General features: G+C 44.4%; 1 long non-coding RNA gene and 1 pseudogene across 1 annotated transcript; both read left to right on the top strand.

Moving 5' to 3' along the window:
• The first annotated feature begins 7,713 nt into the window (after nucleotides 1–7,713).
• LOC109771974 (uncharacterized) lies at nucleotides 7,714–12,229 on the top strand. Its single transcript, XR_002235000.4, has 2 exons — nucleotides 7,714–8,409; nucleotides 11,760–12,229. It is a non-coding gene; the product is annotated as an uncharacterized lncRNA (long non-coding RNA).
• LOC141042286 (F-box only protein 7-like) lies at nucleotides 8,430–12,229 on the top strand (annotated as a pseudogene).
• Nucleotides 12,230–12,868: the final 639 nt, after the last annotated feature.

Genomic DNA, 12,868 nt, shown 5'->3' with positions numbered 1-12,868 from the left:
TCATACCGCAACTAACTCATTAGTCACATTGCTTGCAAGGCTTATAGTGATGTGCATTACCGAGAGGGCCCAGAGATACCTCTCCAACAATCAGAGTGACAAATCCTAATCTCGATCTATGCCAACTCAACAAACACCATCGGAGACACCTGTAGAGCATCTTTATAATCACCCAGTTACGTTGTGACGTTTGATAGCACACTAAGTGTTCCTCCGGTATTCTTGAGTTGCATAATCTCATAGTCAGAGGAACATGTATAAGTCATGATGAAAGCAATAGAAACAAACTAAACGATCATAGTGCTAAGCTAACGGATGGGTCTTGTCCATCACATCATTCTCTAATGATGTGATCCCGTTCATCAAATGACAACACATGTCTATGGCTAAGAAACATAACCATCTTTGATAAACAAGCTAGTCAAGTAGAGGCATACTAGGGACACTCTGTTTGTCTATGTATTCACACATGTACTAAGTTTCCGGTACAATTCTAGCATGAATAATAAACATTTATCATGATATAAGGAAATGTAAATAACAACTTTATTATTGCCTCTAGGGTACATTTCCTTCAAGAACTGACTGGCTTGAAGCATCATATTACATAGATGACCTCTGCTATTTTTGGTAAGATCATAACATTGTAATGACTTTCCACACTCCATTCTGTAAACTGCCTGGTGACTTAATCATAATATGTTATGCAGGCCCAGGAGCAGCAATCTTGGTAAAGAAGTGCTGATAAAACTCAAGGCAGTTTACACGCTAGTAGAGCAGCTATACACTGGTGCCCAGCGCACAATAGCCACCATCTCCCCAACCAATCCAGCACCGGCTCTTCTCAATGATGTCTTAAGCAAACTTTCTGTCCTGCGTGCCAGAGTTGAAGAAATCAAGCGGTCAGCCGCCAGAGCCGGTGCCATTACGGCTTTAAGCCGGGCGAAGGCATGGCAGGCAGAATTAGACCCGGCCGAGCTAGCTACTGGCTGCCCCATCTTCAAAGAGGACGGGTCTCACTTTGACAAGAAAGATTTTGCTGCTTGCGTGAAGGAGATACGTCCATTGGCGAGCCTTATTGCTGAAGAAACAGATCTGTCCAAGTATCAGGCGGCTTATACAGCGGAAAAAAGATGCCCACGCCGGCTTATAAAATTGTGGATCTGATCCCTCCAATCCGTAAGCATACTTTCGCCCCTGAAATTGATCCGTCTGAGCTTATCGATGACGAAGCTGAATTTCAAGCTTTGACTGGCATCAATTGGTCATCGCCTAACTTCCAGACGGTGGAGGGAGAAGAAGAACCGGCGCAGGATGACCCGGAAGCCTCAAACCACCAAGACCAGGAGAATTGATCCATTGAACGGCTCATAATCTGCATCGTCAGATATTGCCTAAAAACACTTAATCATTTGGGCTCACAGAGCCATGTAATAGGCTAGTTAAAACACTGATTTGTCGTGCCATCGTGCATGTTTTGTTTGCATAATACTGTCGATCGGTCATTGGAAGATCTGCTACTTATGCTTATAATATCATCAATTACGTAGATCATGCTTATCATCTTTCCCTGCACATGAGCAGATAACAAGTGCCCTGGCGGTTTACCCCAGGGTGGGTCACAATGCCCCATATAAAAACCACTGATGACTAAATAGTCCATAACTAGGGCTGGTTTATCAAAACCCCATATAATCATAACAAAATAAATATCATACCTGTGATATTTATGCACACTACCGGCTTATCACGCCAGTAAGGGTAACAACCCAAAGACAGAGCACAACGCCTTGTTCAATTTATTCATACCGCTAGCTCATACGCCATATGCAGCAAGGGGCAACATCCCAAAGCTTAGAGCACAACACTCAAGCACAAAATCATCATACGCTGGCGACTTAAAGTCCAAAACCAGGCCGGGTTAATAAAACTCCGGATAGATTCATACATGAACGATAAGGCAACATAGCCCTAATCAGCTTTCAACCATGTATCAACATGGCATAAAAGATGAACCTCAAAAAATGTTCAAACCAAATATAAAGCAGAAAAAACAGAAAACAAGGCATTCATAGGCTGCCAAGCCTCCATGTCAAGCGTTATTCAAGGGCCACGCAGCCGCTGAGTTAAACCTTAATTCAAACCTCGTAAGCCGGACCTCACATGACCAATCGTCGTTTTAACTTTGACAAATTCAGGGTCCTGAAAAGATTGATTGTCAAGAGTACGGCGAGTCATTCCAGGATTACCTGGTCGGAGTGGCAGGCAAAAAAAGGCAGGATAACCCGGATGTTTTGGTGAATACACCTGGCGTCCAAGCCTATTACAAGGGTCAACAAAGCTCTGTTCATTAACAAGAAGCCCCAAAGTAATATTTCATTCCAGGCATATAAGCCGGATCAGTAGGGTAGTCATAGCTATGCTCAATGAGCAGGAAGCCCCCAAGTACTTTGTAATCATGGCGTACAAGCCGGATAAAGAGGGTAGTCATAGCTATGCTCAATAAGCAGGAAGCCCCCAAATGATCGTATGAAGTGACAATAAAGACTCATATTCTTCGAATGAAACGACAGAGGCCCTGAATTATCAGGGATGCCGGATTTATTATATTCCTTGTAATATATACATTGATAGAAATATGTACATCACAAGAGCCGGTGGCTCAAGTATAATATGGCCGAAGATGAGCAATATTCCACGGCCAGCGGGTCTCCTCCTCCGACGTGCGTGAGTCCTTATGGTCTCGAACATCGATAAGGTAATATGACCCGTTGTTCAGATTTTTGCTGACCACAAAAGGCCCTTCCCAAGGTGGGGATAGCTTGTGCATATCAGTTTGATCCTGGATAAGCCGGAGCACCAAATCTCCTTCTTGAAAGGTTCTGGTTTTAACCCGGCGGCTGTGATAACGATGCAGATCTTGCTGGTAAATCGCCAAACGAGCCGCCGCAAGGTCACGCTCCTCATCCAACAGGTCAAGTGCATCCTGACGTGCTTTTTCATTATCAGCTTCAACATAAGCCACCACACGGGGCGAGTCGTGACGGATGTCACTAGGGAGAACCGCCTCTGCTCCGTAAACCATGAAGAAAGGCATGTAACCCGTAGATCTATTGTGGGTAGTATTGATGCTCCATAACACTGAGGGTAATTCCTCCACCCAACAACCCAGCGTCCTCTGCAAAGGGACCATAAGCCGGGGCTTGATGCCTTTCAAAATTTCTTGATTGGCTCTTTCAGCTTGGCCATTAGACTGGGGGTGAGCCACTGATGATACATCAAGGCGAATATGCTCTCGTTGACAGAAGTCTTTCATAGCACCCTTGGACAGATTAGTGCCATTATCAATTATAATGTTGTGGGGGTAACCAAAACAAAAAATCACCTTTCTGATGAATTGAACCACCATCGCCGCGTCACACTTACTGACCGGCTCTGCCTCAACCCACTTTGTAAATTTGTCAACCACCACCAAAAGGTGGGTCTTTTTTATCTTTGGACCTTTTGAAAGGTCCAACCATATCAAGCCCCCAGACTACAAACGACCAAGTGATTGGAATCATCCTCAATTCTTGAGCCGGCACATGAGCTCATTTTGAATTTTTTTGACAACCGTCACATTTACTGACCAAATCTTCTGCATCAGCATGAGCCATCAGCCAATAAAACCCATGACGGAAAGCCTTGGCTACGAGAGACTTAGAGCTGGCATGATGACCACAATCCCCTTCATGAATCTCTTGTAGAATCTCACAGCCTTCCTCAGGAGAAACACAACGTTGAAACACCCCTGTGACACTGTAGCGGTGCAACTCTCCATTGACAATAGTCATTGACTTAGACCGCCGGGTTATCTGCCTGGCCAAAGTTTCATCTTCAGGTAACTCGCCCCGGGTCATATAAGCCAAATATGGAACTGCCCAATCAGGAATAGCATGAAGAACCGCCACCAACTGCACCTCCGGGTCAGGAATAGCAAGATCCTCCTCTATAGGCAATTTGACCGAAGGATTATGCAGAATATCAAGGAAAACATTAGGTGGTACTGGCTTACGCTGGGACCCTAGCCGCCTTAAAGCATCAGCTGCTTCATTTTTCTTGCGATCAACATGTTCCACTTGATAACCTTTGAAGTGACCAGCAATAGCATCAACCTCGCGACGATAAGCCGCCATGAGTGGGTCCTTAGAATCCCAAGTGCCTGAAACTTGCTGAGCCACCAAATCTGAGTCACCGAAACACCTCACTCGGCTTAAGTTCATCTCTTTAGCCATCTGAAGACCATGGATCAAGGCTTCATACTCAGCTGCATTGTTAGTACAAGGGAACATCAACCTTAAAACATATTTATCACCTCGTGGGGAAGTTAAAATTACTCCAGCCCCCGAGCCTTCCAACTGCCTTGATCCATCGAAGTGAATAGTCCAATATGTGCTATCCGGATTCTCCTCAGGCATCTCCAGCTCAGTCCAGTCATTGATAAAATCCACCAGTGCTTGAGACTTGATAGCTGTCTGTGGCATATACTTGAAACCATGGGGTCCAAGCTCAATGGCCCATTTGGCTAGCCGACCTGTGGCTTCTCTGTTTTGAATAATGTCCCCCAAGGGGGCAGAGCTAACCACAGTGATGGGATGACCCAAGAAATATTGTTTTAGCTTATGACTAGCCATGAACACTCCACATACCAGTTTTTGCCAATGTGGATACCTCTGCTTGGATTCAATGAGGACCTCACTGATATAATAAACCGGTCGCTGAACCGGATACTCCTTGCCAGGCTCCTTCCTTTTCACAACAATCGCCACACTGACAGCTCGGCTATTAGCAACCACATATAACAACAAGGGCTCCTTATCAATAGGAGCTGCAAGGATCGGTGGCTCAGCTAACTGTTTCTTCAAGGCTTCAAACGCCTGATCAGCAGCATCACTCCAGACAAAGTGATCTGTTTTCTTCTTCATCTGGTATAGAGGGATAGCCTTTTCCCCCAACCGGCTTATGAACCGGCTTAAGGCCGCAATACGACCCGCCAGACGCTGAACATCATTAATACACGCCGGCTTAGCCAAAGACATGATAGCCTTGATTTTCTCCGGGTTAGCTTCAATGCCCTATTCAGAAACCAGAAAACCCAAGAGCTTGCCTCTTGGTACACCAAAGACACATTTGGCTGGGTTAAGCATCATCTTGTACACCCGGAGATTGCCAAAGGTCTCTTTCAAATCATCTATCAGGGTCTCTTTCTTCCTTGATTTCACCACAGTATCATCCACATAAGCATGAACATTGCACCCAATCTGATCATGAAGGCAATTTTGCACACACCACTGGTAAGTCACCTGGGCACTCTTGAGCCCAAAGGGCATAGACACATAGCAGAAGGCTCCAAAGGGAGTGATGAATGCTGTCTTCTCCCGGTCCTTAACTGCCATCTTGATCTGATGATACCCTGAATAGGCATCCAAGAAACTCAAACGCTCACAACCTGCCGTTGCATCAATAATCTAATCAATACGAGGGAGAGCGAAAGGATCAGCCGGACATGCTTTATTAAGGTCTGTGTAGTACACACATATGCGCCAAGTACCATTCTTCTTAAGTACCAGCACCGGGTTAGCCAACCATTCAGGATGAAAAACTTCAACAATAAACCCGGTTGCTAAAAGCCGGGCCACTTCTTCACCAATGGCCTTACGCCTCTCTTCATTAAAGCGACGAAGAAATTGTTTAACCAGTTTAAACTTTGGATCAATATTGAGAGTGTGCTCAGCGAGTTCTCTCGATACACCTGGCATGTCTGAAGGCTTCCATGCAAAGATGTCCCGGTTCTCACGGATGAACTCAATGAGCGCTTTCCTATTTTGGATCCAAATTAGCACTGATACTGAACTGCTTGGATGAGTCGCCAGGAACAAAATCAATCAACTTAGTGTCATCTACCGACTTAAACTTCAACAGGGGGTCATGCTCTGTTGTTGGCTTCTTCAAAGGTGTCATATCCGCCGGGTCAACATTATCTTTATAAAACTTCAGCTCTTCTGTTGCACAAACAGACTCAGCATAAGCAGCATCACCTTCTTCACATTCCAAGGATACCTTCCTGTTGCCGTGCACAGTGATAGTGCCCTTGTAACCCAGCATCTTGAGTTGCAGATAAACATAACAAGGCCTTGCCATAAACTTGGCATAAGCCGACCGCTCAAACAAGGCATGATAAGGGCTCTTAATCTTAACCACTTCAAAGGTGAATGTCTCCGCTCTGGAATCATGCTCATCACCAAAAGCCACTTCCAAAGCTATCTTGCCCACTGGATACGCCGACTTGCCAGGCACCACTCCATGAAAGACAGTATTAGACGGCTTAAGATCCTTACCAGTCAAGCCCATACGACGGGAAGTATCATAGTAAAGGATATTGATGTTGCTACCTCCATCCATGAGTACTTTGGTGAACTTGTACCCTCCAACCTGAGGTGCAACCACTAAAGCCAACTGACCCGGATTGTCAACCCGGGGCGGGTGATCCTCACGGCTCCAAAGAATAGGATGTTCAGACCATCGCAAGAAACGGGGAACCGCTGGCTCAACTGCGTTCACCGCCCTTTTATGAACCTTCTGGTCTCGTTTACATAAACTCGTGGTGAACACATGATATTGTCCACTATTCAGCTGCTTCGGGTTACTCTGATAACCAGATTGCTGCTGCTGATTCCCTTGACCAGACTATTGATTGAAACCACCTTGATTGCCTTGGCCCTGGAAACCAGAATTTGAGCCGCTGCCACCAAAGCCAGGCCCGTGAGAACCGGATCCTGAACCGCCATTCGGGCCATGATTGTTCTGGAAAAAATTGGAATTTCTATACTCCCTCATGATGAATCAATCCTTCCATAGATGATTGGCTGGCTTCTCGTGCGTACCATGCTTTGGGCAAGGCTGATTCATCATCGCCTCCAGGTTCAACTTTGGCCCACCAAGCCGGGGCGGCTTTCCCTTCTTACACTGATTATTGTTCTGCGTATTGGTGTTGGCCACAAAGTCTAAACCGCCCTCAGCTTTGCGCTAACCGTTGCCACCGACGACTCTTGGTCATCCGGCCCACAACGTATCCCTTGATCCCTGCGAAGCTGCCCTTAAAGAACTCGAAACCACCGTGCGCTGGCCCCATGGTGGGCGCCAACTGTCGTGGACTTGACACGGCAGATGTCCTAGCAAAAGGACTTGGTCGTGGAGCCATCGCAACTAGGTTAGCTTAAAGGGGTTAATCGGGACAAAGGACACAAAGAGTTTATACTGGTTCAGCCCCTCGCGGTGGAGGTAAAGGCCTACTCCAGTTTGGGATTGTAATGCTTGGGTTTCGATACCAGGGAGCGAATACGCTTGACCTAGTTCTCGATCTCTTGTTTCTTGCCCTTAACCCGCCGCCGGGTCACCCCTTTATATACACAGGTTGATGCCCGACGGCTTACAGAGTCCCGGCCGGCTCATACACAACGTGTCCGGCTCGGTGACTAACTAAGCTTGCCTTACAAAACAAGTTATACATATGGCGGTTCATCCTCTTGGGCCTCAAGTCGCCTCTGGGTCTTGGGCCGTCAATAGGCTTGCCATGACCCACCATCTTCATTGATAAGTCGTCAGTGGTATGACCCGGCCCCTCCTAGGCGGTTCATACCCAATAGTTATATCCCCAACAGGTAGTATTGATTCCATGAGTTGTGCCTATCAGAAAGAAAAAAAATATGCGTCTTTTTTTCACATGAGGCATAGATTTGCTTCTCATGGAGGCATATGTTTGCTTCTAGGAGAGGCACAACAACTGTGCCTCTCGGAAAGAGAAAAAACGTGTTTTTTTCTTCCACAAGAGACACAAATTTGCTTCTCATAAAAGCATAATTGTGCCTCTCAGAAAAGGGAGGAAAAGTGAAAATAAAATCATGCTTCCGGTTCGGTTTTCTTTCTTCCATTTTTTTTCTGTTTTTTTGTGCGGTGCGAGAAATCCAAAGTGAAAACGGTTTGCGATTTGAACGCACGATTTAAGAGGTAAGACATTTCAATAATTGAGTCTAAAAAAAGGAAAGATTTCCAAATCAATAATTTCATTTAACATGTTAACATGCAGTGATCACTTGTCACAATCTTAACATACCTCCAAAGGGCACCGCTTAATCAGTGATTTCGAATAAACGGGCCGTGCAGGGTCGCTGCGTGTGCCTTGCCTCGCCCAGAGGGCACAACTGCTCGCGGGCTCGCGGCCCGGCCTGTTTGGCCACCTATATGCCGTATCCCGACGGCAACCAGCGTGTTCGCACGAATCTGCTAGAGCAGTTGTGCCCGGAGCCAGAACCCTCGTGCTCCTCCGGCGGCGACGGGCGGCGGAGGTGTGGAACTCGTCACAGCGCACAGGTACACCAGCGTCAGGCACTCCTGCGCCGGCAACTTCGCCAGCCACCACCAGCTCAACCATATCATCGCTCGCGGCCCGGCCTAGGGTTTTGCTCCGGCTAGAGGCGGGCGCCTGATTCATTCCTCTCCGTCGAGTTATTTTTTCTGATTAGCTTTCTGGGAGGATTCATAGGTTATGAGTGCAGGTGTACGATATTTCTCTGGGTATTCAGCATCCTTCTGAAAGTTCTTTTGCAGTCTGATTCCACCTTCCAGTCGGGTTCGGAGCGACCCTTGTCCTATATATCATTATACACACAATTGTGATTTCAAGCATCCCCTGCAAAAATCGATGGAGAAAGTTTCTGCTTCCGATGATTCCCCTTATTCGAGCACAGATTGCGATTGGTCCCAGCTTCAGGCTGATGTGCTCCTCCAGATCTTTGGCACTCTGGATTTCCCGGATCTCTTCAGCTCTGGTGCGGTGTGTCGATCCTGGCACCTCATTTATCTGGAGGCCCGTGGTCTCCGTCTGTGCTCGCCGAACCAGAGCCCCTGCCTTGTTTACTCATCTGGTGACCGTGACGCTAACACGGCCACCCTGCATAACATGTCCACTAACAAGCTTTACCACGTCACTCTATCAGAGCCTGCCTTCCGCACACGCCACATCATGGGCTCCTCCTATGGCTGGCTCATCACCGCGGATGAGCGGTCGAATCTCATACTAGTCAACCCTGCAACCCGAGCTCAGATAGCTATGCCTCCACCTGAAACCATGAACAATGTTAGACTGCGTTACACTGAAGAGGGCGTGCTAGATGGATATGATGTTCTTTTCATGGATCTGTTCTCTTCGGATTTTGACACTGAAACGGAGCCATACCATCTTACACTTGAAGAAGCCCGCTTCTTCTTTTCTGAGAGGGTCGTTCTTTCTTGCGACCCCTCCCAAGGAAACTGCACAGTGCTATGAGTACAACTGCCCAATAATCAACTCTCTTATACCAGGGTTGGGGACTCCAAATGGACTTGGATTGGTGGAAAAGGCAATTGCTGGGAATATCAAGATATCCTTCATAACAACAATGATGGTTTGTTTTATGGTGTTCGTGGTAGGGGTGAAGTTGATTCTATTAATCTTAATGGACCTTCCGCTGAAGTGAAAGTTATTTTGAAGCTGATCATATCCTATCAAGCGCATAGTAGATATATTGTTCAAGCACCATGGGGAGATTTTTTCCAGATATGGAGACATGATAAGTATAGTAATGCGAATGGAAAAAGAGAACAGGTTGCAGACAAGTTTTTTGTGTACAAGATTGATTTTATTGAACAAAAGCTTGTTGAAATAAATAACCTCCAAGATCATGCAATGTTCATTGGTTTCAACAGCTCATTCCTGCTCCCGGTGAAAGACTTCTCTGCATTGATTCCCAATAGCATCTACCACACGGATGACTTGCTCAGATATATCTACTCTCACAGATATAGTCTTAGGCAGGTTGTTGTTTTCAATATGGAAGATAGCAGTTTCATCGAGTTATCGCCCCCTAGTTCAGATTCAAGATTGAACTGGCCGCCCCCGGTTTGGATTCAACCATCACTTACTTGAGATAAGTGAAAATTACTAATATAGAATACATACATTATTTTATCTGTTTATTATGTTTTGTGTTTTGGGTATGTATCCATGTTCTGTAAATGGCTAGTCAGACCTTTGTAATCGGCACAAGTGATCATGTATCCTCCATGTTCTTGTATAGCCATGCACTTATGCCGCATGATAACTATTAAGTAATGGCTACAATTTCTTAGAATATTTCATGTACTCCCTCCGGTCCTTTTTAGTTTGCATATAAGATTTGTTTGAAGTCAAACCTCGTAAACTTTGACCAAGTTTATAGAAAAAAATACCAACATTCAGAACGTGAAATCAACAACATTAGATGCGTCATGACTTTACATTTCATATTGTATAAATTTAGCATTGTAGATGTTAATATTTTTTCATATAAATATGGTCAAACTTTACGAAGTTTGACTTCAGACAATCCTTATATGCAGAGTAAAAAGGACCAGAGGGAGTAAATAAATGTTTCGGATGCAAACCATCTGTTCAGTAGGATAAGATTGCTACAGTTATTTTCGAGGAACACACTTAACCGAATACTGTCTTGTTTTAAGTGTATACCAGTACAATGTGTAGAACTTGGCGTGCTGCTAAAACATGCTTAAATGCTTACCCTTTTATGCTTATTATGGCTGCAAAACCAAATATTTATACTTAAATCTAGATCGAAATCCTTCTGTTGTTTTTGGATAGTTTGGTACATGATATGTCGACAATTAAGGAGGCTTACCAATAAATATAAAGTGCCTTAACTAGCTTTGTTAATATCCTACTCTGAAATATTTCATTCATCTGTCCCTAAAGCTTTATGTCAAATTATTTTCTCTTTCCCAAGGTACTAGCATACTGTTTTGAGTGATCCTAAAACGTATTCTATTTTTTTTACGTGTTACAATATCACTTTTCCAATTTCTTATCATCACTTTTTATGATGATTAGTATAACCTTATCATATAAGGTTAGGTAATACTCCCTCCGTCCCAAAATAAGTGTAAAGTTGTACCAAATCAGGGACACTTATTTTGGGACGGAGGGAGTACATTTGATTTATTCAATACATGTATGATCAGGTAACTGATACAAAGTTGTGAAAATAAATCCAATCGTGTAGCACATCGATCTCTAATTCTCCACAAGTCCAATGATCACTGTAGAAATGTAATCATACTGCGTGAACCAGAAAACAAGAGTAGCAATTGTCTCGGACCGTTAGGCCAAAGTCAACTCTAATATTTGTAGACACAATCGTTTATTTCTTGCAAATATCCAGAGAATTGAACACTGTTTATCCAGGCCTTCAAATAGAGAGGCCTTACTTGGAATTTGCTGCCTAAATGGCACATAACTGACTCGTGCTTATTTGAAGGTCCTGCCAGTAATAAACCAGGCCTGTTTTCAAGGTCCTGCTCAGCAATTATGAAACGAATCATTTGTGTTCTGTCATCTAGCTACTTTTTAAAATGAACCAGTATGTTATTCCAAAGAATTATCAGCTTTGCATATATACGCTGATGCTGATACCGAGTATGCGTTGCATCTGCTTAAGGAGTCTTAAAAGTGCTTGAGTGCCCAGGCAAGTTAGGAACTTATTGTGCACATTGTTCAGGACATCTTACAGGCCAGTTAAGACGTATCAGTGGGGAAATATTTAGTTGTAGCTTTGTACCATTTAATGTTTGATCTTTGAAATATAATGGATTTTGTTCTGATGAGTCATTTCTACTGGTTGTTGTGACAGGCACCAGAGCATTCACATCTGAAGGCCCACATCTTGGAAAACAAACTTTTTTTGAGAAGCTTCATCCCTTGGTCATCACAAACTTGTACAGTTCAAATAACAAGATTAGTGCCTCTGCTGCGTCTATTGTTTTAGTTGGTTCAAGTGAGGAACTTGGGATTATCAGTAACTGTTCATGAGGAGTTTTCGTTTGGACAGTCTGACCATTGCTAGTCCAATGTTTCGTCAAAGGTTTATTGCTGATGGAATTGAAGCTTTGGTCAGGATAGGTATCCCAGTTAACGCTGCTATCTCCTTGTGGTAGAACTGTTTGTTCTTTGGTCGGAACCTGATCTTATTCATTATAGGTGTACTTGTTGGAGGAAATTTTGCCGTCAAGCAAATGTTTCCCTTGCTTAGGATTCTTGTTATAATCTCATGTATCGACTAGCAATCCAGATGAGTAATCCAGAGTCGCAACATAGTTGGAACTTCTTTGCTCTAACTGATGATGGTTCCAGCTGTGAGGCAATCTGCTGCAGAGAGGACCTGATGCCAAAACTTCGTGGAGAAGACACCCTGTGAGCTGTGAGGAAAGGATCGTCGGTCTGGCCACAAAGCACGTTTGCTCCTGGGGAACGGTCGCGAGTTATCAGTTCTCAAAATGATATATATGTGTGCAAAGTTTTTCTACTGAAATAATACACCCTTAAACCTTTGCAGCGTGTTTTGGCAATATTTAGAAAGGGAATGGGAGTTACAGCATGGAGTTGTATCGAGATTAGACATAGGACGAGTCGTTTTATTCCCAATCCTTCGTTTGACGCATGATGGGAATTATGTGCGAGGATTTGAGGAGAAGCTGTATTCCGTTCTTTAGTTCGTGGGAATTGATGAGGGCCTAGACAAGGGAAATTATAATGAAGGATTAAGATTGACTCACTAAACCAATTCTCTTCGGACTCCCACCCCCAGCCTCAAGTCCCATATGACTATTCCCTTATGAATTCTCAACCCCCTTAACCAAACAATAGATTTGAAGTCTCATATCGCTTCAATTCCCATTCTCTAGCTCTAAATACCCTCAACCAAACATGCTGTTGAGAATTGAATTAATTCAGTTTCTTGAG

Source organism: Aegilops tauschii, chromosome 3, assembly GCF_002575655.3.
Source record: "Aegilops tauschii subsp. strangulata cultivar AL8/78 chromosome 3, Aet v6.0, whole genome shotgun sequence".
In the NCBI taxonomy this organism is placed as follows: Eukaryota; Viridiplantae; Streptophyta; class Magnoliopsida; order Poales; family Poaceae; genus Aegilops; species Aegilops tauschii.
The sequence above is the reverse complement of the archived record's forward strand: the minus strand, read 5'-3'. Positions and strand labels throughout refer to the sequence as shown.